At 41.3% G+C, this 27,137-nt stretch overlaps 1 long non-coding RNA gene across 1 annotated transcript; it reads left to right on the top strand.

The window, feature by feature from the left end:
* The first annotated feature begins 19,000 nt into the window (after window positions 1-19,000).
* LOC150000885 (uncharacterized) lies at window positions 19,001-24,640 on the top strand. Its single transcript, XR_016513741.1, has 3 exons — window positions 19,001-19,164; window positions 22,871-22,992; window positions 24,470-24,640. It is a non-coding gene; the product is annotated as an uncharacterized LOC150000885 (long non-coding RNA).
* Window positions 24,641-27,137: the final 2,497 nt, after the last annotated feature.

Raw genomic sequence — 27,137 nt, 5'->3', positions numbered from 1 at the left:
GAATTTGGTACCAAAAAGAAAAAAGAATTCAAAATGGGTCATAACCCAAAATGTAAAATGCAAAACTATAAAACTCTTAGAAGAGAACATAGGAGAAAACCTAGCTGAATTTGGATATGGTGATGGCTTTTTGGATACAACACCAAAGGCTTGATCCATGAAAAACATAGTCGATAAACTGGAACTCATTAAAATTTAAAACTATTTTTCTGTAAAAGACAGTATCAAGAGCATGAGAAGACAAGCCATAGACTGGGAGAAATATTTCCAAAAAAACACATCTGAAAAAGACTGTTATCAGATGTTCATCAAAGATACACATATGGCAAGTGAGCATACGCAAATATGTTCTACATCAGATATCATCAAAGGAATTCAAATTTTAAAAAACAATGAGATGCCACTACACACCTAATAGACTGTGTAAAATCTGGAGCCCTGACAACACCAAATGCTGACGAGGATGTGGAGCAATAAAAACTCTCATTCATTGCTGATGAGAATGTGAAATGGTACAGCCACTTTGGAACATAATTTGGCAGTTTCTAATAAAACTAAACATACTCTTACCATGTGATCAAGCAATTGTGCTCCTTGGTATTTACCTAAAGGAGGTGAAAATGTACACACAAAAAACCTTTATTGATGTAGTAGCTTTATTCATAATTGCCGAAACTTGGAAGCAACAAAGATAACCTTCTGTACGTGAATGGATAAATAGCTTTGGTACATTTTGTACCTTTTTCTCAATTTTGTGGTAAACCTAAAGATCTCTAAAAATATAAAGTTTTAAAATTAATTGAGCACATACATTATGAATTTATTTTAACTCTATTTTAGTTCATTGTTCTACATGTCAATCTTTGTGGTATGTGTTGAAATCTGGGTACATGAATCCTCCAAATTTGTATTTTTCAATATTATGTTAGCTACACAGGGTCCCTTGCATTTATAGGGTTTTTGAAAATATACCTAGAAATGGAATTGCTGGAATTGCCGGGAATTCTGTTTTTAACTCGTTGACTAGTGAGTTCTGTACTGGTCATACCAGTTTGCATTCCTACCAACAATACAAGGGTTCCAATTTCTCCACTTCCTCCATTACATTTATTTATTTTTTATAGTAGCAATTTTAATGGGCATGAAGTATATATACAAATTTATTTCTTTTTAAGTATATTTTATTGATTATGCTGTTGCAGGTATCCCAATTTTTTCCCCTTTGCCCTCCTCTGCCCAGTACCCCCCTTCCCTCTAGCAATCCTCCACCCCTCTTAGTTCATGTCCATGGGTCATGCATGTAAGTTCTTTGGCTTCTCTGTTTCCTTTACTATTCTTAACTTCCCCATTTTGTTCTTACCAATTATGCTTGATCCTTGCACCATTTCCCCCCATTCTCCCCCTTCCACTTCCTAGCTGATAACATTCCAAATGATCCCCATGCCTATGATTCTGTTCCTGTTCTGGTTGTTTGCTTAGTTTGTTTTTCTTTTTGTTTTTTTAGATTCACATGTTGATATATAATATATACTTCCTTAGAATGCCAAATACTGGCGGGATCAGGTAGGGAAAGAAATATAAAGGTGTGAAGGAAAATCCTTGTCCTTCAAAATTGCATTTCCATGCATTATGCCTTCTGTTACTAAAATCATACAATTTCTTTTCAAAAATTTTATAAACTTTTAACAAACCTTTTTCATTTCCATGCCTTACACTTTCCCTGATTCCCTTTCTTTCATGTGAAATTTTAACTTTCCCCGGGAAACCTCAATTTTCACTTTCAGAGCATAGACAGAGCAATAATTTAAAGCACAGATAGCTAGGCCCTCTCTCTCCACTGGCTTCCTTGAGAGGCGTGCCCTTGGCAGAGACATGCTCACTTGCCCAGACTGAAAACTCATCAGCCCTGAATGGCCCTTCCTGCGTCCAGGTTGGCAAAAGGCATTCTCCCCGACTGGTGTACAGATGACCTTTTCTAGGTCTCATTGGTCAAAAACAGATACAGAGAATTCCACAACAGAACAGACCAAAATACGCTTTTATAAAATCAGAACACAAGCAGCTGAAGTTTCCTTTTCCCAGGTTTAAAACTTCCGTAACTGCTTCCTTTTTATTATTATGACTTTCCACAGACCTTCTGCAACATTCACAAAATTTCTAAATATTCTTTACTTATTTAGATTTAACTATAACATGCTTCCAATCCTTGAGCTTTTCCACACTGGGAAGGACTATACTCAAACTCAGTATCTGGCACCTAAAGGTTCTAGATTTGCAGAGATATCCTGCAGCTTTAAATAAACTTCTGATCCTCCTCCTCTCTTCTAACATACACTTTCTGAGGTTTCCTGAGGAGTTTTTCAATTGTTCTATCTAGCCCATTCATCTACCTTCTGCAATTTCTTACAAATATCTGGCCAGCTTGTGTTACAATGGTGACTTTTAAGAGTCCCTGCCCTATAGTATTCTCTGGATATAGACCAAAATACTTTCTCATCTTGTTCTTGAGCTTCTGTAGGAATTGTTGTTGGAGTTTCATCTCTTTCTTGCTGCATTTCGAATGCCTTGGAGACATTCTGAGCTTGGGGAATGGACTCCTTGAGTCCTGATGATGAGGCTCCTAAGGTCTCTCATCTGAGCCCTATCCTCTGGCCTGTTATTATCCCATTCAGGGTCTATATTGAGAAACTTTTGTTTGGCTGGGACAATTCCCTGATCAGGAGGATGTTCTCTTTCCCATATCCTCATAGCAGCCCATCTGATCATTCCCCTCTCCTCCCCACTGAAGAGGATGTCTAGTATAGACATTAATTCCATCCACATGTATATGCTGGATCCAAGGAACTGACCTAATTGTCCTGCCAATCCAAAGGGGTTCTCTACCAAGCGCTTCATATCACACTCGAAGTTTCTAACTTCAGTGCTTGTTAAAGGAGAATTGACATATCCAATTTGTTCTGGGCCCATGGGGACCTCCCTAAGGGGAAACATCAGCTGCTCTGAGGGGATGGAAAGGTTCTTCAGGTCTTGCTTACATTGTTCTAATTCTTTCCTTAATCTAGAGTAAATTCCCGCTGGTGCCATGGTTGTCGTGGGAACAACTACTGGTTGGGCACCTGTTAGGTGTCCCTGGCCTGATCCATTTGTACTGTCTGTTCATGGTACCTCTGCCTGGTTGGCCACTGGCTGGCCAGGGCTATAAGGTGTCAGGAGACAGGACAGAAGGTCCCAGGCTTTATCTTCTTTTTCTTTTACAGGGAAGAGACCTGTAGACCTGCGGGTAGGTTGTAACCAGCAGAGAGCATATTCCGTCTCTACCTTAGAAGTTAGGGGAGAGTCTGATCAAGAGATGATGATAGCCAAATGGAAAATAGTGTTAATAGAGATGAAGAGGACAGTAGAGACTGGAGGGAATTGAGAAGGTGTAATTGATGGGATAGGATTCTCCTCGGATCCCAGGGAGAGGGTGTGCTTGCAGGAGGTATTGAAGATAGCTCCTAGAAAGAAGGTATGAAGAGAAGCTGAGGTCACAGGAGAGAAATTTGCCGCCAATCTCCTTCGGACAAACTAAAATTTCTGCAGGTTTAGTAAGACTCTGGGCATGTAAGGATTGTTTGTCTCAGGGCAGTTTGCAAACTGGCGGCCATGAGGGAGGATTTTCCATGTCGGCCCACCATCTTGGCCACATCTCTGCTTCTGTAAAAGCTCCTTTCCTCTTGCGCTGATTCTCTGCAGGAAGAAAAGTGCTAAAGAGCAAGTCCACTTTATCAGGGAGAGTTCTTTATCAAGGTCATTCTTCGCCAATTTCTGAAAATGCTGAACCATTTTGTGCCCAGGTCGACCCCACCGCTGCCGCTCTTCTGCTCTCACTCCCTAATTTGTTTCCATTTGGCTTATAGTCCTCGCTCTTTGGAGTGCTGATAATTACACTTGTCTGGGAGGCTTAGAAGCTGTAAAAAAGTCTGGGCTTCCTCAAAGTTCAGCACAAGTAGACAAACCTCAGGCTCCAATTTGGAACGGCAGTCACTTAGACGGGGCATACGAGCCCAAGGACGAGCAACAGCAACCTGCCAGGTTGAAGACTCTTCTCCAAAGCCACTCACCAAATGATTGCCTACTCCCTTCCCCCTCTTCCCTTCCCCCTCTTTCCTTCCCCCCACTCCCTTTCCCCCTGCCCTACTCTCTCACCCTGCCCCCTCCCCTCTCTTCTCTCTCTTTCCTCTCTGTTCTCTCTCTCTCTCCTGTCCTCTCTCTCTGCTCTGTTTTCTCTCCTCTCTTTTCTGTTTCCTCTCTTTCCCCTCCCCCCTCTCTCTCTCCCCCCTCTCTCTTCTGTTCTCTCTCTCTTTTCTCTCCTGTGTCCTGTCTCTTACCTCTCTCTTTCCGGTCTTCTCTTTTTCCTCTTCTCTCTTTCCTGTCTTCTCTCTGTGCTCTGTTCTCTTTCATCTGTTTTCCATTTCCTCTCTTCTTCCTCCTCTGTCTCCTCTCTGTCCTCTGTTCTCTTTACCTCTGATTTCTCTCCTTCCTGTCTATTCTTTTTTCTTCTCTCTCTCTTCCCTCTTTTCTTTCTCTTTCCTCTCTTCTCTCTCTCTCTCTCCTCTCTGTCCTCTGTTCTCTCTCTCCTTTCTCTCCTCTCTTCTCTCTTTCTCTTATTCCTCTTTCCTGTCTTCTTTTTTTCTTCTCTCTCTCTCCCCTCCCTCCCTCTCTCCTCCCCACTCCCCTGTCCCACTTCCTGCCCTCCACTTTCCTCTGCCTCTTCTCCCCCTCCCCTTTCTTCCCTCCCCTTCCTTCCCTTCTCCCTCTACCCTCACCCTCTCTGCCCTCCCTCCTTCTCCCTTTGCTTATCCCCTCCCCTACCTTTCCTCTACCCCTCTCTCCTACATCCCTCCCCGCACCCTTTGACTGGGAACCCTGAGACATTGATCTAGAGGATAAGACGCATCCAGGAGGCATTTGCTCCAGGAGTTAAGGGGGTATTGTGGCCCCTTGTTCTACTAGCCTGTCAATCCTCCTCAACCAAATAAGAAATCATAGGAGACATAGCACAGAGGTCTTCATTCTGAAATTCTTACTAAACAAGTGCATATAAAAATAAAAACCTGTCACCTACAGGCACAGTAATTATTCTCGCAACTAAATAACATGAATTTAATAAGGATTCTTAAATAGTTTCTGCCACTGGAGCCAAAACACATTCCCAAAGAAAGAAATCTCCAAATACCATTCCATCTGAGGGTTCCTGCCCTGAGCGATGCAGAGTGATTATGGCGTCACTGAGTAGCCTGAAGCAGAGTCTTTACACACTTCCGAGAGAGAAACATGCTGGAAAAAGTCAACAATGAAGGGATTTTCCGAGAAGTTGGTCATAAGTCACATGATAAGCACCAATAGAATATGCCTATCACATGGGTGTTGCTCAATATGTATTTATTGCATAAATTAATAATTTCATTAACTTTTCTTCTTTGAAAAAATTGAAGAGATGGAGCTCACTGAATATAGAGACACGGAAGTTCTTCTTGGCTCCCACGGGTGCTAGCTGAAGGGACAGAGAAACAGCTCAGGAGCCAGGGGTTCCCCCTGAGAAGGGCAGGGTTTCAACCCCCAGCTGGTCTTCCCAGCCTACAGCAACAGAGTGGAAAGGACAATAGTATCCAGCTGTGAAAAACAAAAAGCCACAGGGTTTCTTGCTAGCCGGAGAGAAACAGCTGGAAAAAGAGAGCTCTTAAGCAGTTCACGTATGAAAATATTTTGGCCCCCGCTTACCCTGGCCTCAAGCAGAGGGAAGGCAAGGAGGACTGGAGACACTTGGGGAGAGTTTGGCATGGTGGCTTTGAGGGAAGAACTGGGGGAGCAGTTGGCCGGGTCCCAGTGCTGACTCATCCCCAGTACTGCAGGCAGACCATTCCCCTCTGAGTGGCGTCAGCCTGAGGGGAAGCAAAAGCCCCACCTGCAGGAATTAAGCTGCTACACTCTCCGTCCTTAAGCCTGACGGCTAATCACAGATGGAGTAGATTAACAGCTAAACGAGACAGACAAAGGCAGTAGATCCCTGGAAGTCTCCAACAGGCTGCGGAGCGCCAGACTGGTACCCAATCTGTCTCCACCAGAGACAGATCCAGGAAGTGGAGATCAACCTAAGAAGCAGCAACAAACAATAAAAGTCAGAAAAATGGGGAGACAGAGAAACAACCCCCCATCCAAAGGAAAGGAAGGATCCCCAGAAAGAGTACTAAATGAAAGAGAGGGGAGTAAACTATCAGATATGGAATTCAAAACATGAATTATGGGGAAGATCAATGAGCTCAGCGAGCTCAAGGAAACCTACAAAGAACTCCAGGGAAACTACAAGAATCTCCAGGGAAACTACAACGAACTTACTGAGAATCACACCAGCATGAAAAAGGACATAGAAGCTATCAATACGAGCCAGGAGGAAATGAAGAATACAATTTCTGAATGGAAGAACACAGTAGAAAAAATTGAAAGCAGGCTAGAGGGAGCAGAAGGTCGGATCAGCGAGCTGGAGGACAATGTAGACAAAAACTCCCAGACAGTGCAACAGAATGAAAAAAGACTGAACAAAAAAGAAGAGGTTCTAAGACAGCTGCAGGACAACATGAAACATAATGATATCCATATCATAGGAATTCCAGAAGGAGAAGAAGAAGAGCAAGGGATAGAAAACCTCTTTGCAAAACTAATGACAGCAAAGTTCCCTAACATGATGAGAGAAAAAGTCACACAAGTCCGGGAAGCACAGAGGGTCCCAATGAAGATGAACCCCAACAGGACCACTTCAAGAGACATCATAATTAAAATGGCAACATTCAAAGACAAAGAGAGAATCCTAAAAGCAGCAAGAGAGAAACAACTAATAACAGACAAGGGAGCTCCAATGAGGCTATCATCATATTTCTCAGCAGAAACACTACAAGCCAGAAGGGAATGACAAAAAATGTTCCAAGCAATGAAAAACAAATGCCTACAACCAAGAATACTCTACCCGGCAAGGTTCTCATTCAAAATGGAATGTAAAACAAGGAGTGTCCAAGACAAGAGAAGGCTAAAAGAATACATCTCCACCAAACCAGCTTTTCAAGTGATGCTATAGCATCTGCCTTAAAAAGATGAAGAAACAGAGAGAGACAGAGAGGAATACAAGTACAAAGGGGGGAAATGAAAATGAATAAGTACCTATCAGTAATAATCTTCAATGTAAAGGGATTAAATGCTCCAATCAAAAGACACAAGGTAGCTGAATGGATTAGAAAGCATGGCCCACATATATGCTGTCTACAAGAGACCCACCTTAGAACAAAGGATCTACACAGACTGAAAGTGAAAGGATGGAAAGAAGTATTTCAAGCAAATGGACATGAAAAAAAAAGCTCAGGTAGCAATACTTATATCAGGCAAAACGTATTTCACAGCAAAGGCTATAAAAAGACACAAAGAAGGGCATTTCATAATACTTAAGGGAAAAATCCACCAAGAAGCTATAACCCTTGTAAACACACATGCACCCAACTTAGGAGCACCCAAAGATGTAAGGAAAATTTTGAAAGACTCCAGGAAAGATAATAGACAGCAACACACTCATCGTAGGGGACTTTAACACCCCATTGTCAACAATGGACAGCTCTTCGAAGCAAAGAAACACCAAGGATATGGAGGTATTGAACAACACTCTAGATCAAATGGACTTAGTCGATATATATAGAACTTTTCGCCTCAAAGAAGGAAAATATACATTCTTCTCAAGTGCACATGGAACATTTTCAAAGATAGACTACATGGTAGGACACAAAACAAGCCTCAACAAATTCAAGAAAATTGAAATTATATCAAGCATCTTCTGAGATCACAAAGGCTTAAAATTGGAAATCAACCTCAAGGAAAAAAACTCAAAAACATTCAAACTCATGGAGAATGAATAACATGCTAATAAATAATGAATGGGTTAACAATGAGATCAAGGAAGAAATCAGAAAGTTTCTGGAAACTAATGATAATGAACACACAACGACCCAAACCTATGAGATACAGCAAAAGCAGTCCTGAGAGGAAAGCTCATAGCAATACAGGCCTACCTAAAAAAGCTAGAAGAATCTCTAAGAAAAACTTTATCCCTACAGCTACAAGAACTAGAGGAAGAACAACAAACAAAGCCCAGAGCGAGTAGAAGGAAGGAAATCATCAAGATCAGAGCAGAATTAAATGACATAGAGACTAAACTAACAGTTCAAAAGATCAACAAAAGTAGGAGCTGGTTCTTTGAAAAGATAAACAAAATTGACAAGCCTTTAACCAGGCTCAGCAAGAAAAAAAGAGAGAGGACCCAAATAAAATCAGAAACGAAAGAGGAGAAATCACAACTGATACCACAGAAATACAAAGGACTGTACGAAATTATTATGAACAGTTGTATGGCAAGAAATTTGACAACCTAGAGGAAATGGACAAATTCCTGGAAACATATAATCTTCCAAAACTGAATCAAGAAGAAGCAAAAAGTCTGAATAGACCAGTAACAACTAGTGAAATTGAAGCAGTAATCAAAAAAGTCCCGGCACACAAAAGCCCTGGACCGAATGGCTTCACAGGTGAATTCTACAAAACATTTAGGAAAGAACTAACTCCCTATCCTCCTCAGACTATTCCAAAAATTCCAAGAAGAGGGAAGACTCCCAAACTCTTTCTATGAAGTCAGTATTACCCTAATTCCAAAACCAGATCAAGACACAACAAAGAAAGAAAACTACAGGCCAATATCACAGATGAACATAGATGCTAAAATCCTCAAGAAGATATTGGCAAACCGGATTCAGCAACACGTTAGAAAGATCATACACCACGATCAAGTGGGATTCATCCCAGGGATGCAAGGATGGTTTAATATTCACAAATCAATAAACGTAATATTCCACGTAAACAAAATGAAAGACAAAAACCACATGATCATATCAATAGATGCAGAAAAAGCATCTGATAAATTACAACACGCATTTATGATGAAAACTCTCAGCAAAATGGGAACAGAGGGAGCATACCTCAACATGATAAAGGCCATATATGAGAAACCTGAAGCCAACATCTTACTCAATGGGAAAAAACTGAGAGCATTCCCCCTGAGGTCAGGAACAAGACAAGGATGTCCACTCTCTCCACTCCTATTCAACATAGTCTTGGAAGTTCTAGCCACAGCAATCAGACAAGAAAGAGAAATAAAAGGCATCCAAATTGGAAAAGAGGAAGTAAAACTGTCATTATTTGCAGATGACATGATAGTGTACATAGAAAACCCTAGAGACGCCACAAAAAAACTACTCGACCTAATTAGTGAATTCGGCAAAATAGCACGGTAGAAAGTCAATATTCAGAAGTCAAAGGCATTTCTATACACCAACAATAAAATCTCAGAGATAGAAACTAAAAGAAAAATTCCATTTACCATAGCAACAAGAAAAATAAAGTACCTAAGAATAAACTTAACCAAGGAGGTAAAAGACCTGTACTCAGAAAACTACATAACACTGAAGAAAGAAATGAAAGAAGATACAAATAAATGGAAGCATATACCAAGTTCATGGATGGAAAAATCAACATCATTAAAATGTCCGTATTACCCAGAGCAATTTATAGTTCAATGCAATCCCTATTAAAATACCAATGACATTTTCCACAGACCTAGAACAAATCCTTCAAAAATGTATATGGAACCAAAAAAGAGCCTGAATAGCCACAGCAATTTTGAGGAAGGAGAACACAGTAGGAGGAGTCACAATACCTGGTATCAAACTATCCTACAAGGCCACGATAATCAAAACAGTGTGGTACTGGCATAAGAACAGACATATAGATTAATAGGACAGAATAGAGAGCCCAGAAATAAACCCAGGTCTATATGGTCAACTAATATTTGACAAAGGGGGAAGGAACATCAAACGGAGTGAAAAGAGCCTCTTCAACAAGTGGTGTTGGGAGAACTGGACAGGGACATGCAAAAAAATGAAACTAGACCACCAACTTACACCATACACCAGAATAAACTCAAGATGGATCAAAGACTTAAATGTAAGCCGTGGCACCATAAAAGCCCTAGAGGAAAACATATGCAGGAAAATTTCAAATATCTCACGTAGCAACATTTTCACTGACATATCTCCTAAGGCAAGGGAAATAAAGGAAAGAATAAGCAAATGGGACTACATCAAACTAAAGAGTTTCTACTCGGCAAAAGAAAACATCAGCAAGATGAAAACGAAACCAACCATATGGGAAAATATATTTGCCAATGATACCTCAGACAAGGAATTGATCTCCAAAATATATAAAGAACTTGTACAACTCAACACCAAGAAGACAGACAACCCACTTAAAAAATGGGCAAAGGACCTGAACAAACTCTTCTCCAAAGAGGACATACAGAGGGTCCATACACATATGAAAGAATGCTCAATATCACTAGCCATCAGAGAGATGCAAATAAAAACCACAATGAGATACCACCTCACACCAGTCAGAATGGCCATCATCAACAAATCAACAAACAACTTGTGCTGGCGAGGATGTGGAGAAATGGGAACCCTGGTGCATTGCTGGTGGGAATGCAGACTGGTGCAGCCACTATAGAAAATTGTTTGGAATTTCCTCAAAAAACAAAAAAATGGAACTGCCTTTTGAACCAGCAATTCCATTGCTAGGATTATATCCGAAAAATCCTGAAACACCAATTCAGAAGAACTTATGCATCCCTATGTTCATAGCAGCACTATTTACAATAGCCAAGTGCTGGAAACAACCTAAGTGCCCATCTGTAGATGAGGGGATCAAAAAACTGTGGTACATTTACACAATGGATTATATTTAGCAGAAAGAAAGAAGGAACTTCTACCATGTGTGACAACATGGATGGAACTAGAGAGACTTGTGCTGAGCGAAATAAGCCAGGCAATGAAAGAAAAATACCTTATGCTATCACCTATTACAGGAAACTAATGAACAACACAAACAAACGAGCAAGATTGAAACAGAGGTATGTAAACAAGGAATAAACTAACAGTAACAAGGGGGGAGGGGGGAGGGAGAGAAGGGGGTTAAAAGGGGAAGGGTCTAGTCAAAGAACATGTATAAATGACCCACGGACATGGAAAACTGGGTGGGGACTGAATGTGGTAGAAGGGGCGTGCAGGGTGCAGGGAAGCAAGAGGGGGAAAAATGTTTGGACAGCTGTAATGAAAAACAAAAAAAATTTTTAGTGGGGGAAAAATGAAAATATGAAGAATAAAAATGCAAGTTCAGTGAATATTAGAAGGACAAGGATTTTCTTCACACTGTATATTTCTACTAACTCAGTCAGGAGCTTTCCCTCAAACCCCTCCAATTTCTGTATTTTCTTTCAAATATCAGGGGCTGACTGGGAAGTAAAAGCAATATTCAGGGCCCGCCTATTCTCAGGTGCCTCAGGATCAATGGGAGTATAAAGGGGTGATATGCCTCTTGAAGGTGCTCAAGAAAGGCAGCTGACAACTCATCAGGACCCTGGCTTACCTCAGTGACTTTTGAAAGATTGGTAGGCTTTCAGGCTGCTACACAAAGTGCACGAAGGAGAATCTGGCGGTACTGACCTAGGGCCTCCTTACCTTGGTCGCCGTTTGGATCCCAGGTCTGCCGGGCTAGAGGGAAGACGAGCTCTAGTCTCACTGAGTCTGCAGATGGTTGGCCATCCGGCCCGAGGACGAGCTTGCGTCCCTCTCCCCTCACCCTCTCTCTCTCTTCGGAAGTAAAGAGAGTCTACAACAACTGCTGGCAATCATCCCAGGTAGGCTGGTGGGTAAAGAAAACAGACTGTAAAAGAGAAAGGAGGCCAGTGGGGTTCTGGGAAAAGGAAGGATTCTGATTCTTCCAATTATATAAATATCTGGTGGAGAAAGGGATATATACCATGAAGGGGTGCCCAGTTTCCTTGGTGGGGGCCGAAGCCTCCCACAAGGGCAAGAGAGGCGCAGGCCCATCCCCTGAATCAGGAGGGGGATGGTAGTCCTGACCCAAGCGGGTATGGGGGGGCTGAAAGGCGGATCGTTGCCAGTCCCAGACAAATCTGGGGAGGTACGAGGATATGGTGGGGGTCTCACAGGAAGGGGACTTTTCTGTGAGTCCCGGAGAACCGGAGGGGGGCCCAAAGTGGGGCCATCCTTCGATTTGGAGGCCACTAAAACAGCAGCCCTCTTCTGACAGCTTTTTAACCTCTTAGGTTTGTCTTCTAAAATGTCAATCCAAACTTGAATGTATGAAATTGGGTCAGGATGCCCGGGCCTCCCGGCACAAACCCAGCAGACCCCGTAGGCCGTCCGAAGATCAAAAGACCCATCAGAGGGCCAAAAGACCCCTGGAAAGGTCGGCCATTCCAATTCACGAAAAGTCCGCAATTGTCCGGGGGTGACAGGCATCCCATAGAAGGAGGCCTATCTCTGGAAATCCTGGAAATTTTTAAGAGAACATTGAAGGGGCGAACATGACGAACACGACAATGACTGCCCCATGTCACTCAGGAAATGACGTATAACAAGACAGACACTAAACAAGACACAGAACCACAGAACACAAAACATATGGGCCGAACCCACCGTCGTGTAGTTCTCCCGAGCCCTGGAAGTAATGCTGCGTCCAGCCTTCCCGTGGGCTCCCTGGTGCACCTGCCCTGGGCCCATCCACATACACCTTTCCCTCCGTGTACATGGCCCTACCTGGGTCCTTACCGGTAAGAATCAAAATGGCTCTATGTAGTCCATCAGGATAGGGAGGGCACCCGCCCTCCAGTGTCCCACTCGGGTCTGAGGAACGTCTCTCAGAGATCTCCCCCTGAGAAGGGTCTGGCGGCGGGCCCGTCTCACGACCTGTGCCCAGCCAAGGCTGGGTATCTCGCTGGGGCCTCCAAATGTTGTGGAGCAAGTGCAAGAACCAAACGGTTGGAGACAACCAAATTAGCATTTAAAGAGCCTTTATTAGCTGGCCAGCGACTGCCCACCCGTCCACAAACCGAACTTAGGTGAACAGCCCCGACCTTAGGGATTGGGGAGTTTATAAAGCATTTCAGGTGCGTTCTTGTTCCTGCAGGTGCAGGAACTTGGACAGAAATACAGATTGTACAGACAAAAATTTTCCACTATTCCCCAGGTCATTGCTCAAAGGAATACCAGTTAGGTTAAGTTCCTTGTTCTGCATGGTTGAAGCATGCAACCATGGGGGTTCCTGAGTCCGGGACCCAAGTTCAGCTGATTACCCTGCTGGCTGGACATCTGAAAAATACCTTCTAACACATATTGGGTATTATGGAGTTTATATGTCATGAGAGTTTCAGTATAGCAAGACTTTCAATACTAACTCAGACTCATTTATTGTCAAAGACTCAAAATGCTCAGATTTATAGGTTTATGATGTCACACAGAATTGTGGTGTACTAAGCAATCCAAATAACACTAACGTAATGGAAGATGTTTGTAGAAGAAAGGAATGAATAAATCCAGAGAAGTAATAGAAAATGTCAGTGTGCCCTTATGGGTCGCGGGCCAAGCTCTTCTGAGTGCCTGAAGCTTCAAAGCTGTGCTGGGTTAAGGGCGCGGGAGGAGAGCGCCTCCAGCGGTGCAGCGTTCGCAGGGAACTGCAAAGCAGGCTCTGATGTCCCTGCCTCCTCGGTCTCTATTTCCTTTTATGACGGACTGCTCCAGTTTCTCCTGTGCTGCCCTCAAATGAATACATCCACTGAGGGGAAGGTGTAAGGCACCTGAGTTTGACAGGAAGGAAGCAGGTTCTCATGCCTTTGGAAATCAAAAGCAAAGAAAACATCTCTTATCGCACATTTCCTGGGCACGACGCGTGGAGGTCGTTTTATTGGTGACTTTCCCTGAAAGTAAAACTGAGGGGCATATAAACAGCACTTCAAAGAAGATCAGCTTAAGCTCAGGCTGCGAGGTCACATAGGACATGGTTTTCTGTGGCTAGCGGTCACTTAAACCACACACTCAGGAATGTGCTGCAAAGAATATTGTTACAGAAACAGGGGAGTCCAAAAACAAACCCCAGAGTTTGGGGCCAGGAGATAGGGAAAAGGAAGCAGGTTTCAGTATGCCCTTGCATGTCTGGAGCTAGTGGCTGGAAACATTGTTGCAAAGATCCGCTTTGCTTCCAAGGCTCAGGAAAATGGAAGGGATCTTGGACTGTGGGCTGGTACAGAAGGAGGCCACAGAGCCTAGGTACGTAAGGTTCTGTGAATGGTCAGAACTGCTGGCAACACCCACGGCGTGAGGGGACGCAGTCAGGAAGAGAGAAGCAGCTGTGGACATTTTTAGCTGGCTCTCTGGGGCTCGCTCTCTCTCGCTCCGGCTCTCTCTGTCCTGGCTCTCGTGGGCTCCCTCCATGTGGCTTGGAGGAGCAGGGGTCTCCAGACTGCTTTAAGAGGCTGGCTCTGGCTCTTGTGGGCTCCCCCCATGTGGCTTGGAGAAGGGGTCTCCAGGCTGCTTAAAGAAGAAGCTCTCGCCATGCGGTTTTGAGAAGGAGAGGAGATCCCTGCGGTTTACAGGAAGAAGGCAGTTTACAAGGAGGCTGAGAATCCAGGCGGTTGTGCATTGGGAGCTGGAGGGCACCACAGCACAGAAAGGACCTCCCCAATCAGAACTGAGTGATTGGCAGCTACTGGTAAAGCTGAACTGTGCCCAGGAAGTAGGGAAACGGTGTTTCTGACTTTCCTAAGACTGGCCAGGTCTGGGAGGGGGAGGCAGAACTATGTGTAAATAAACAATCCTTTTTCTTTTCACCAAACTCTGGTATTGAGAATTATAATTCTGGCGGCGGGCAATCGGGCCCCTAACTAAACAGCCCGTGGGTTCTGTTTCAATCGGAGCAGCCCAGGGGTTCTTTTACAATATTAGATGACATCATTCCAGGAGAAAAATAATTCCTTTTTTTTTTTTAACCAGGGTGAGCAGTCCTAGTGAGTTTGTAAATGGGAGGATCTTTCCCACCATCAAAATCGGGCCTGTGGGATGAATGAAGCAGAGAGAAGCAGAACAACGGGATTAGCTAAGGGCACTTCGCTGTTTTAGTTCTCCTCCTGAAATACAATGGCAAGCAGCAGAAGTGCACAACGGTGATTTCTGTTGGAATTCTGAGCCCTTCAGCAGAACGTCCTCTTTAGGCTGCATTCGTACAATAATGATAATACAGGTATCTGTCTTCCCTATTTTAGTGGGCTACTGTAAAGAGAAAACTAGAATATGCGTGCTAAAGCTCCCTACAATGACAAGATAATATCATATAATAATAATAACAATATTAAAATAACTATAGCAAACACATAGCACTTAGAACAGGCACTGTTCTAAGCATTTGCACTTATTATTTCACGTACTTCTTATACTCACCTGATGAGGTAGAATCTGTCATCTGATTTACACATGGGTAAACAGAGTCAAAGTAATTTTCTCAAGTCCAGCCGGTAAGAATTGGTGCTAGGATTTTAACACACATAGTTTAGCTACAGAAGTTTAATCGCTATGGTAAAAAAAAAAAAATAATAAACCTAACTAAAAAGGCATAGACTTTTAACAAAATGATAAAATAAGCATTTGAATCCTGGCTTTATGGCTGTGTGACTGCTCAGGCCTCTTAAGTAGTCAGAACGTCAATTTGCTCATCTTAAAACAGATGGATAATAATACCTGCTTTTAGATGTTTGGTGAGGACTAAACAAGGAAACGTGCCAAGTTCAGTGTTTAACCAGTAGGAGGTATGCAATGTGTTGCTGTTATTCGTTACTGGGGAAGCAGTGGTGTATTTGTCTGCTTGGGCTGCCGTAAAAGCATATCACAGACTGGGTGACTTAAACAACAGAAATTAATTTTCTCGCAGTTCTGGTGGCTCAAAATCTGAGGTCAAGGTGCCAGCAGGGTTGTTTTCTGATGAGACCTCTCCTGGCTGGTGGGCAGCTGCCTTCTGCCCGTGTCCTCACACTGGGAGAGAGGAGGAAGATCTCTGGTGTCTCTTTCCCTTCTTAGAAGTACACCAGTCCTGCTGGATTATAGCCCCATCCTTATGATCTCATTTAACCTTAACTCTCTCCTTAAATGTTCAGTCACCAAATACAGTCACAGTGGAGGTTAGGGCTTCAACACACGAATTTGGGAGACACAATTCAGTCCATAGGAAGTGGGTAACTAGGGAGAGAGACATAGAAGAGCAGAAGGGGAGCGTGGAGTACTTTGATATTTAAGGTAGATTTCTTAGGCATCAGCTCTGGAGGGAAAAGAAGTTGTCAGCTATGTGTAATAAATTAGTAGATATACAATATTTTTGGCACTGCATGTCATTTGCCTTCTAATGGTGCTATAGAAAACATCTCTATACTATTTTATCTTGTAGGTGAGCCTGAATTTAAATACTTTGGGAATATGCATGGTAATGAGGCTGTTGGACGGGAACTGCTCATTCTCCTGGCCCAGCACCTGTGCAACGAATACCAAAAAGGGAACGAGACAATAGTCAAGCTGATCCTTAACACTCGGATTCACATCATGCCTTCGCTGAACCCCAATGGCTTTGAGAAGGCAGAATCTCAGGCGAGTGCGCGCTGGCTCAGAGTGGGACATGCTTTCATTTAATATATTTGCGCATGGGCTTATCTACAAGTGGTGCGCTCACATAAGGCTTACAGACGGTGCAGCAGGGGAGTGTAAGACGTATGTCTTGCTGGTAAGAAAAATATTCGGAGGGTAAAGGCTGATGGGTGAGAGTTTCTTCAGCAAAGATTGCAAATGAGAACTATTGTTAACAAATCAGTATTTAATCAATATTTTTTGCATATTGTTAAATAAATCATATTTACTTATCCATGGTTGTGACTAGGTCAATATCCTAAAAATCTACAAATATGAAAAATATCTACTGCTCTGTATTGGAGAATAATGCAGTTGCTGAATCTCAGCGGTTTTTGACCTTTTTCATCTCATGGCGCACATGAACTAATTACTGAAATTCTGTTCTATTATTTTTTTGGCCGATCTGACAAAAAAAATGGGTATCATTTTGATTCATTCACACCAGCTGTCTATTGTGTTGGCTGTTGTCTGCCATTTTTTAAATTTGACGACCTAAGGGAAAGGAGGTCATTGCCTCTGACTAAATAGGTACTGCACGTTTTAAAACTTCTTGAGGCTCAGTTGAAAATTGCCGCATTATCTGAGTGAATTGATGTCATAGCGCCCTCTACTGAAACCAAGGAATAAAGTTTTTTTTTGGCCAGATCAATGGTTCACTGATGTTTAATCCTCGTCTAGGTATGATGAGAAAGTAGAAAAACAAAACAAAACAAAACGCCCCTCCTACCTCTAAAATAATATTAACTTAATACATTTTAACTGTAAGAGAAGCTGGAAATTAATGAAACTTTAAGAGAAGATATAGTATGTGTTCCCTTTTTGTTTGGACAGGGACATTACATTTGCTGTTTTCTACAGTTTCAAATAATTTTCTTATATATGAGAACATAATAAAATATATAGTTGCTATGTTTATATAAAGTTAAGAAGTCAATTGATACCTTAAAAATAATAGATCCAGTGAGCTGATAGTTTGACATTGTTAGAAACCGCAGACAGGCATTGATATATAATTTCTAAAGTTACAAGAGAAGAATTCTAGTACCATAGAGAATTAAATCATTTAATATTTTAAGGTGATATTCAGAACTGAAGACAGAATGGACAAAATATTATCATTGCTGTTTTCTATCTTGTATAATTTTATTTCTCACAGTCTAAGGTATCTGAGCTGATATGGAAATCATATAATAGATTTGATATAATTTAGTCGGCAGCCGTCCGTCTCGAGAGACGATGGTGTAGCTTCTTAAGAGTCTATCTGCACCGCCGAGAATGGCTGTGCAGTCCGACTCGGGAGTGACATGGTATCTGTCTCCTCCTGTGTTGAATCGACATCATGCGATGACGCTGAAGCTACAGAGCCTGGGCAGGGTAATATGGAGGGTCTGCTGTTGCCCATGCAGCAGCAGCAGACCCCCCCTCTCTTCGCAGCTGAAGGGTCCAAGGGAAAGACGGAGTCGATACAGCTTGGGTTCAGGTGCGCCGCAGGAGTTGCCGGTGTTGACTACAACGTCAAACCGCCTTAGGGACTCCGGCTCCGGATTTTCTGTCGGGGTTTACTCCCTTAGCCTTTCCCCTGAAGAGGTATGCCGCAAGGCAGCGGAGGTTTTTTGGAGTCAGAGTTTTCCTTCTCTAATTTAGTAGTAAAACAAAAACCTACATTATAGAATATAAATTAATATCTTAGAAATTCATTAAATTTTCACGTTATACTTAGTGCAATGAAGGGTTTAAAGTTGAACAGAAATTTCTCAACTTCCCAACTCTAGAACTTTTGTTCTAGAGCTTATATTCTTTTTTCATGAAGGCCATAGAACAAGAGTTCTAGAGTTCATGTTTTTTTCATGGAAACTGTAAGAGGGAAGTATATTGTTATTATATAAATAATTAATGTTAAACTCATTTTAAGCTTTTGACCTTATTTAGTAATTTATTCTTTTGTATATTTAAAAATAGATTGCTATGATTTACAGAGGCAATGAATATTTACTTAGACCTTAGTCTAGAGTGGCATGATTTGAAACACGTCATCTATTACCAGTTAATATATATGGACCTTTTTTGCAACTTGATGATAAATATCTTTTAAATGCTATTACTGTTAACTTTTAAAATATTATGTTTTGAGAATATTTTCAAAATAGCCATAACAATTATTTTAAACCTGATTCTTTCATGTTTATATCAGTAAAATAGTGAAAATGTCATTTAGGGATGATGTTGAAATAAATAACCAATCTTAATACATTAAAAAAAGTATTAATGGAGACCTTAAGTATGTAATAACAATAATAGTAAATAACTGATGATTTTTCTCTGATTTTTTTTTTTTTTTTTTTAGCCTGGTGATCTCAAGGACTGGTTTGTGGGTCAAAGCAATGCCCAGGGAATAGATCTGAACGGGAACTTTCTTGACCTGGATAGGATAGTTTATGTTAATGAGAAAGAAGGTGGTCCCAATAACCATCTGTGGAAAAATCTGAAGAAATTTGTGGATCAAAACACAAAGGTAGGGATCATGTATAGTTTCTTGGGTTCTGTCCTGTAGCCTAAAAAATTTGTTCTAATGTCTTCATCACAATGAAGGACTCAGCCCTGTATGGGAAGGTTAACTATGGCTGGGAAGGTCAAGGTTGGAAAGGCTGGAGCCTTGATGCTAGTTCTGCCCCTGGAATCTGGCAAGGTAGTTGGGGACAGGGATAGGAGAGTGGAACCCGGTCGTGGGTGTCTCAGAAAGTCACCATGGCCCTTTCAGAGGCACATATCAGAACATCTAATTAGCTCCTCCTACAGCATTTTGTATTATTGATCTTTCTTCTTTTCCAGAATTTTCTCCTCTCTTGCTTTGCACAACTCCACTGTGTCTTACCTCTTCTACTGCCTTTCACATCACTGTTTGGTTTCTTTCCCTCCCTCTTCCATCGCGGCTTAAGTGCTGGTTTTCAGGCTCCTATCTGCTACCCCTCCGTCTTTCCCTAGGTGTCCATCCTTCCCTGCACCTCCAGTGTCTCCCAGATCCATGTCTGTAATTGCAGCTCTCACATGGAGCCCTGGGTCTCTGTTTTACTTGCTATGGAGTCTTTTCATCTGGTGGCACCCAGAGCTTCAAGCTCGGCCTGACCCAAACCAAATATTTTCCCAAAGAAAACACTATTCTCTCACAGAACCATCATCCTCAAAGACTTTGATTTTTTTCATGGTTGTCAGCGTGAGATCTTAGTTTCCAGATCTCAGTGATTTCACGCCCCTGACACCTGTCCAGTCTTGCCTGCTCCGCAAACCCTCTCCATAGCTCTAGGGCAGGTCCCCGTCACCTGCCCTGACAAGTCCAGTGGCCCCTTATTCTTGTTTTGGGTTCAGCCTCTTTCAACTCCATTCAGGTTCCTTGATTTCTTCGAGAGTGATCGTCTTCACACACAGATTATCGCCCTATGGCTTACAAACCCTTGCCAGCTCCCCACTGCCCAGAAAGAAAGTAAAGACTCAATGAGGCAGAATAGGATGATGGTCTTGCACAGAGACTGCAGGAAGCCACCTTGGTTCAATACCCCATACTTCTGTGTGAGTTTCGGACAGTTATTTAAGCACTATGTGCTTCCACTCTTTCTCTGGAATATGGAGATGATAGTATCTACCCCACAGGGTGGTTATAAAGATTGAAGTATTATTACCGCTTTGGCATAATTTCTCAGTACTCTCTGTTACGTACCTCAGGCTTAGATGGACACTCTGACATCCACTAAACATCTGATGCTCCTACAAACCGAAGTGTTTGGACATTGTTTTCAGTTACTTGAAGGAAAGGGAGAGCCCATCATGGAGGAAAGAAGCAAAGAAGGGCTGTGGGCAGTTCTCAGTTTCCCTCCGATTACTCCAGGCAATTCTGCTGTAGCTTAGCAACTATTCTCAGTACCTTTCCTAAGTGATAACTCAGAAAGTACAATTTATCATCATTCCAGGGCTGTTCAAGTTTCCCTTGGCCTCTGGCAGCTGCTGACAGACCCACTTGTTAGTCATACACCCCGTATCCTTCAGTCCACCAACTCTCTAAGCACACAGTTCTCTAACAATTTTATGTCTCTGTGTGTGTTCCCGTTGTCTAGAATTCTCTTCTTCTCTTTCCGTGTCATGTCCTCTGTGAAGCCAGCCTCTGCTATTCCAGACAGAGCCATCCTTTCTGTTCTCTGTATATACATGCTTCCAGTATGGTGCTAATTGTCACATAGAGATTTATTATATAGGTTATGCTATAATTAATTATTTGTTTATAGAGCCATTTTCCCCTTCGATTCTAGATTTCAATCCCTTGATTGCAGGAATTAGAGTTCCTATTTGAGTCTGACACGTAGTAGGCTGAGGGCCTGTTGCGAATGTATGTGCTCCAGTCTGGCAAGCAAATCACATCAGAAAAATGTAGCCATTGAAAATCAACAGCCGGTGTTCCAGACAAGCATCCACTGTGTGGCTGTGATAGTGAGTAGAGGATCCAGGAAACGGGCAGTTCCAGACTGTTGGTCTAAAGTTCTTAAAACTCTCTTGCTTGTATGTAGGATTTATTCCAGAAACCTGGGCTGAGCTTACAAGTCAGGGTACTGGTCTGAGAAAAGGGCGGGGGGGTGCTGAGGATTCTGGCAGCACCTGTTAAGTGAGTGACCAACACACTCCTGCTTCTGAGTCACAGATGTACATATTTGCAGCAGTATACATATGAGTGTAAGAACTAACAATAGGCCAAACCTAATAGCGGTACATGATTGTGTATTCAGGATTGCATCTTTAAGTTTGTTTCAAAACACAGTTTCTATAGTGTTTTTTTATTACAAAATTAATATTTTATTACAAACAAAAAGCTAAAGCAAATATAAATAAGAAAAATAACCTATTAGCCTACAGTCTTAAATGACCGCCATTTACCTTTTGGTATGTGGCCTTCAAAATTATTTTTTATGTGTGTATCAACCTATAAATATATGAAAATATGCCAATAAAGCTTTTATTTTATTATTTTTAAATCAAAGAAGTTCTTGGGGATTTGAGAGTCTGCCTAGTTGCTGTTAAAACTCATCACATAAAAATATCAAGCTTTTGGCTCCAGATTAATTTTTTGCTATAAATCTCTTTCCTTTCTATTTTGTTTCCAAGATATGAAAGATTGTGACTCATTGAAAAGACAACATGAATTCTTAAAACTTTTGCCTTTGTTATAAAATTTAAGAGGATTATTTCAAAGTAAACTGATATTTTACAGTGAGCTCTGAAAGAGACCCAGTCTAATATATTTTTATAGGGACAGTGTTTAGAGTAATTGAAAGGAATTTAAAAAATAATGAGCAAAAATAGGGAATAAAATCTGTTATGTTTCTGGAATTGAACCACCATAGAAAAAAAGAACCCTGTTTGTGGTGTTAAAAAACAAAATTCAGCTGAGTAAATTTGAAGATGTAAGTGGCTCTATTATTAAGCAATTCGTGAATCAAGTCTAGCAAGTGGCAGGGTGCTGGGCGGGGCTGTACAAAATGGAAGGTTGGGGCAAGGATGGGGCTAGGGAGCTGTTAAGAAAAGAAAAGAAAGGATTCCTTTTAGATCAGGGCATCTTCTAGGGGAAAGCAAACAGCAAGGCTTTTTATCATGCAAACTGCCTCTTCTTTCTTTTTATGATGGAGATTACCTTACGGATGCTTGGCCAGAAAATTCCACACTGGTTGGTTGGTGAAAATTGTATTTCTGGGAGAGATTGACATAGCAATAGGTCAGGTATTAAGTCTAGGTTTGGTATCATGGACTTCAGCACAAGTGATGCCGTTTGGGGCCTGTGGTTTTCTGTTTAACAGGGTTCAACTATTTTCTTTTCTCTTTGTCTTATCCTTAGCTATTATTAACGCTGAAACATCAGATGGATAGATTCCAAAATTTGTAAGTGATATACATGCTTGTTTTCAAAGAGAAAATTAAAAAGCTGGCAGGTCACAAAAGTAGAACTTGTAAGGAAATTCAAACACTATTAAAATATTTTTTATTGTAAATCTGGGAAGCATTCTGGGGAATGCTGTTCATATAGGAATTTTTTTTTCTTTTTCTTTTTTTAAAGAAAACCACAACGTCATTGACCAGCTTATATATGTTTTTTTTTAAACCTTTCTTGTGTCTTTTCTGTCAAGTGATCTCTCCAATGATTACCCATTTATAATCCTTTTAATTGCTAATGTTTAATACAGCTTGCTCCTGAGACCAAGGCTGTCATTCACTGGATTATGGATATTCCTTTTGTGCTCTCTGCCACCCTCCATGGAGGAGACCTTGTGGCCAATTACCCATATGAGGAGACGCGGAGTGGTAGGTGTTCTTTCCCTTTCTCTAATTGGTTTAAAGTTTATAATGACTTTACAAGGCTTTGTACGATGACTTCTATGAATTTCCTAAGGAACTGATCATTATGTGATTTCGCCTGTAGAAATACATATGTTTAACAGGAACATCCCCTAACTATTTCACATGGCATTGGCCATATGTATTGGGCAGAAATGGACTGTAACTTTTTTAAAGGTTTTATGTTGGAGAGGGAAACGTAATCTTGACAGAATACGTGGACAAAAAGAAAGGGAGAAAACAGAAGTCGTGAACGCGGGTCACTCTTGCACACCGGTAACATGGGGGGATTATGGATGTTATATAGCCTCGTGTACAAGATGGCTTGAAGATGGAGGCTGCCTCTTGGTGTTAGGCTAGGGCCCGTGTGGAAGTCTGTGTGTGTCTTACTGAGCTTGCACACTTCTGCATTTGGGACCGTTTGTGGTGGTGTCAGAGAGGGAAAAGTGGTGCTTTGATTTTCTCTGACATGTTTTTGTGACGTTTCAGGCACAGCACGCCTTAGCCAGATAGATAATTTCAGCTTAATTTTTGTTGCTCCAGGAAATTTCCTGCTCTGGGTTGATTCTCAGGAGCCTTTGAAGAGTTAGCGCTTTGCGAACACAGGATAATAATTTTGGGTATTGGAAACTTTGAGTTTTGAAGCAAATCTTTGGTAAAATATTGTTAAAATTTAGAGATTTTTGTGTTATGTCAATTGCTAGGAAATGTAAAAGCCTGGCATATTTTATAATACCTGAATCAGAGTGTAGTGCCTTAAAAATACTATTTGTTTTCATAATACACATAGGAGATTTTTTAAAACTCTAAATTCAGGCACCAAAAAGTATGTGTGAGAGTGGTTTATAGTGACTATGAGGTTAGTACAAGTACTTTTTTAAAAAATTAAAAATTATTTTTTTAATTACAGTTGACATACAACATTATATTAGTTTCAGGTGTACAGCACAGTGATTAGATATTTATATAACTTAAAAAGTCATCACCCCATAGGTCTAGTACCCACCTGGCACCATACATAGTTATTACAATGTTGTTGATTATATTCCCCTTGCTGTACTTCACATCCTTGTGACTATTTTATAACTGCCAACTTTACAAGTACATGTTTTAGATTAAAAATGTCAACAATGGGAATCTCTACTGCCCTTGCCGGTCCAGTGTACTATAAGCGTATCACCTTTTCTTGTGAAGCTCTGAATTCATAAGTAGGATGTACATCCCATGAGGTTTTTACTTTATGGTATTAGCAGTGGAAGTTATATAACCTAAAAATTAAGTATAATTGCTGAGTATTTAAACCTTCATTTTCTTCTCCTAGTGGTGTAGCAAAAAAAAAAAAAAAAATACATCAGCAAGAGGTCAACACTGACTCACCCTTCAGAAAGCATGCCGTCTTCTTGGCTCATGTCCATTTCTTTAATCTTGTGCATTCATTTTCTAGGTAGTACCCATGAATACAGCTCCTGCCCAGATGATGCCATTTTCCCAAGCTTGGCCAGGCCATACTCCTCTTTTAACCCACCCATGTCAGATCCCAATCGGCAACCATGTCGCAAGAACAATGATGATAGCAGCTTTGTAGATGGGACAACCAATGGTGCTGCTTGGTACAGCGTTCTGGGTGGTGAGTTTCCATTTCACTCTTTGATTCTGTGATAGTGGCTTATTTATAATTACCATTGGGATTTAGAGAATCTTCCATCCTCCTTAATCACTAAAAATAGACTGAATCTATGGTTGATCCATTAACATTAGTTTTTTGCATGAATGATTGCTATGTATAGTTTTGTTTTTAAAGACAAGATACTAATTGAAGAGGTGTAGGAAATGAATTGAAGATGTCCATTGGGAAAATATACATTGAATATTAACTACCCTGCTTTTGAAATTCTGGCTTTAAGGAGTAAGGCAGCATCCTGATTATATGTTAGTCACGCTTTGACTATAGGTCAATGTATATTTTAGAGAGCAGGCTTTGACCTTTGCCATATGGTGGTCCACATACTTTTTTGTTCTATTTTAATGATGGGATAATGGAGACTATTTGATGTGGAATATTTAGTTTTATATTCACTGCTGTTGTGAGCACTGTTGGGTCAGGAAGCTCTTCACCTTTTATGGAGTCTGAAGAAGGAAAAGCCCACGTACAGCATCTTCTAGAAGATATCAATGCAGCTCTTGCAGCTCCCTTTGCGCCAACATGGACCTTGCAGAGATCCCATTTTTCTGGCTACTCAGACCAGTCAAAGTTGTGTGAAGGGTAAATAGTGAAATGCAAAGATATTGATATGTTTTCTTCCTCTTTGCCTAAGAACAATGTTCTACAGCCTACCAGTAGCAGTACTACCTGATTGTTGGATCTTGGTTTTTTTTAATATGCTTCTTTTGTTGAATTATGCCCTGAGAAAATGTCCTTCCTGATTTCTTTCTTTTAGATATATGTTTATCCTGTTGTAATTAATATTTGGCAGCAGGTCACATCAGATTTAGCACATTCCCCTCCACCCCCCTCGGCTTGGGAAATAATGTCTGTGTCAGATTTTAGGATTTAGAGTATGTCAGATCAAATGGGAAGTAATTTTATACTTCAGTTTTTATAAAAACTTCAGTAATTCCTTTGGAATTACCTTTTTTTTGGACAAATAGTGCATTGTCTACAGGATATCGAGTAATCTAGAGCAGTAAAATAATGATAATATTAATAATAAGAATTTTTATCACTCTCAATGGTTATGTCCCACAATAATCAAGTAGTCAAAGAAAGCTGTGACTTTCTTTAGCAATATAGTTAGTGAGTAAAATCAGTGTCTTAGGTCAGGTTTTCTAGAAGCAGAACCTGAGACAGGGATTTGGGTCCTCATAATTTGTTGAGGGACTGTGCTTTAGGCGAAACCCTATGTGGAAATAAGGGAAGCAGAGCCAGGGAGGAGGTAGAGCTGAGCAAGAATGTGGTCAAATGTCCAGTCTAACTTTGGCCTGAGCCATTGGGAAGAGAGCCTCAAGCATAAATTACAGGCAGGGTTGTCCTGCCTTGAGGTCAGGGGATCAGGCTTTGTTGGCTCCATATCAATTAGTCATTGATTGTGAGTTTTTTTTCCCCTTAATGTAGGCATTTATCATAGTAAACTTATTCCTTAGGACTGCTTTTGCTGCATCCCATAACCTTTGGCATGTTTGGCATGTTGTGTTTCTATTTTTGTTTGTTCAAGATACTAGGTTTCTCTTTTGATTTCCTCTTTGACCCATTGGTTGTTCAGGAGTATGATGTTTACTTTTCTACATATTTGTGAGTTTTCCAGTTTCCCTCCTGTCATGATTTCTATGACAGTTTCATACCATTGTGATTATAAAAGATATTTGCTATGTTTCCAATCTCCTTAAGTTTGCTAAGACTTGTTTTGTGTGACTTATCGTATATATGAATGTTCCACGTGTGTTTGAGACAGAAGATTTCTCACCATTAGCCATACTCAGTGCACCCAAAATATGACATGATGAACTTAAAAACAAAACAAAACAAAACTTTTTTTCCAAGTCTTTGAGGCCACATGGGCACACATTTAGAACTCTAGAGGCAAATTATTGCTAACATGAATCTGTTATTTTTTAAAAAGCCCTTCTGCAATGTAAATATAATTTTAAAGCAAAGAAAAGTATTCCTTTTTTTTCTCAAGTCACATCAAAATTAAGTTAAAAAAATAATCAATTCTGATTCTTTCTCAGCACCCACCCCTTTTCCAGGCGCTTCTCCTAGTTCCATATGAGCCTGGCACCTCTCTAGCTGATGCTCTGGCCATTGTTACCAGAGTGGGTATGTCTGTAGATGTTCTAGGTCCATGGGGGCCCTTTAAACAAATGCACTCTGCTGACAGACTGGCACTTTCTGCCTCTGCCCCAACCCCCACTGGTTTGCAAAGTTAGAAGTAATGAGGCTTTATTGTCCCCGGGAATGGAACTGTGAGCTGCGTGGTCTGGTCTGGTGCTGGGAGTGCTCCCCAGGTGTCCCTCTCAACTTTTTTAAATGTTTGACTGCGCTTTCTGCTGGCTTGCCCCTGCCACCGCTGCTGCCACCACCACACCGCGTCCTCTCTTCCCCGGCTCCACCCCTCCCAC

Source organism: Furipterus horrens, unplaced genomic scaffold (assembly GCF_987537825.1).
Source record: "Furipterus horrens unplaced genomic scaffold, mFurHor1.1.pri manual_scaffold_10, whole genome shotgun sequence".
NCBI lineage: Eukaryota > Metazoa > Chordata > Mammalia > Chiroptera > Furipteridae > Furipterus > Furipterus horrens.
The sequence above is the reverse complement of the archived record's forward strand: the minus strand, read 5'-3'. Positions and strand labels throughout refer to the sequence as shown.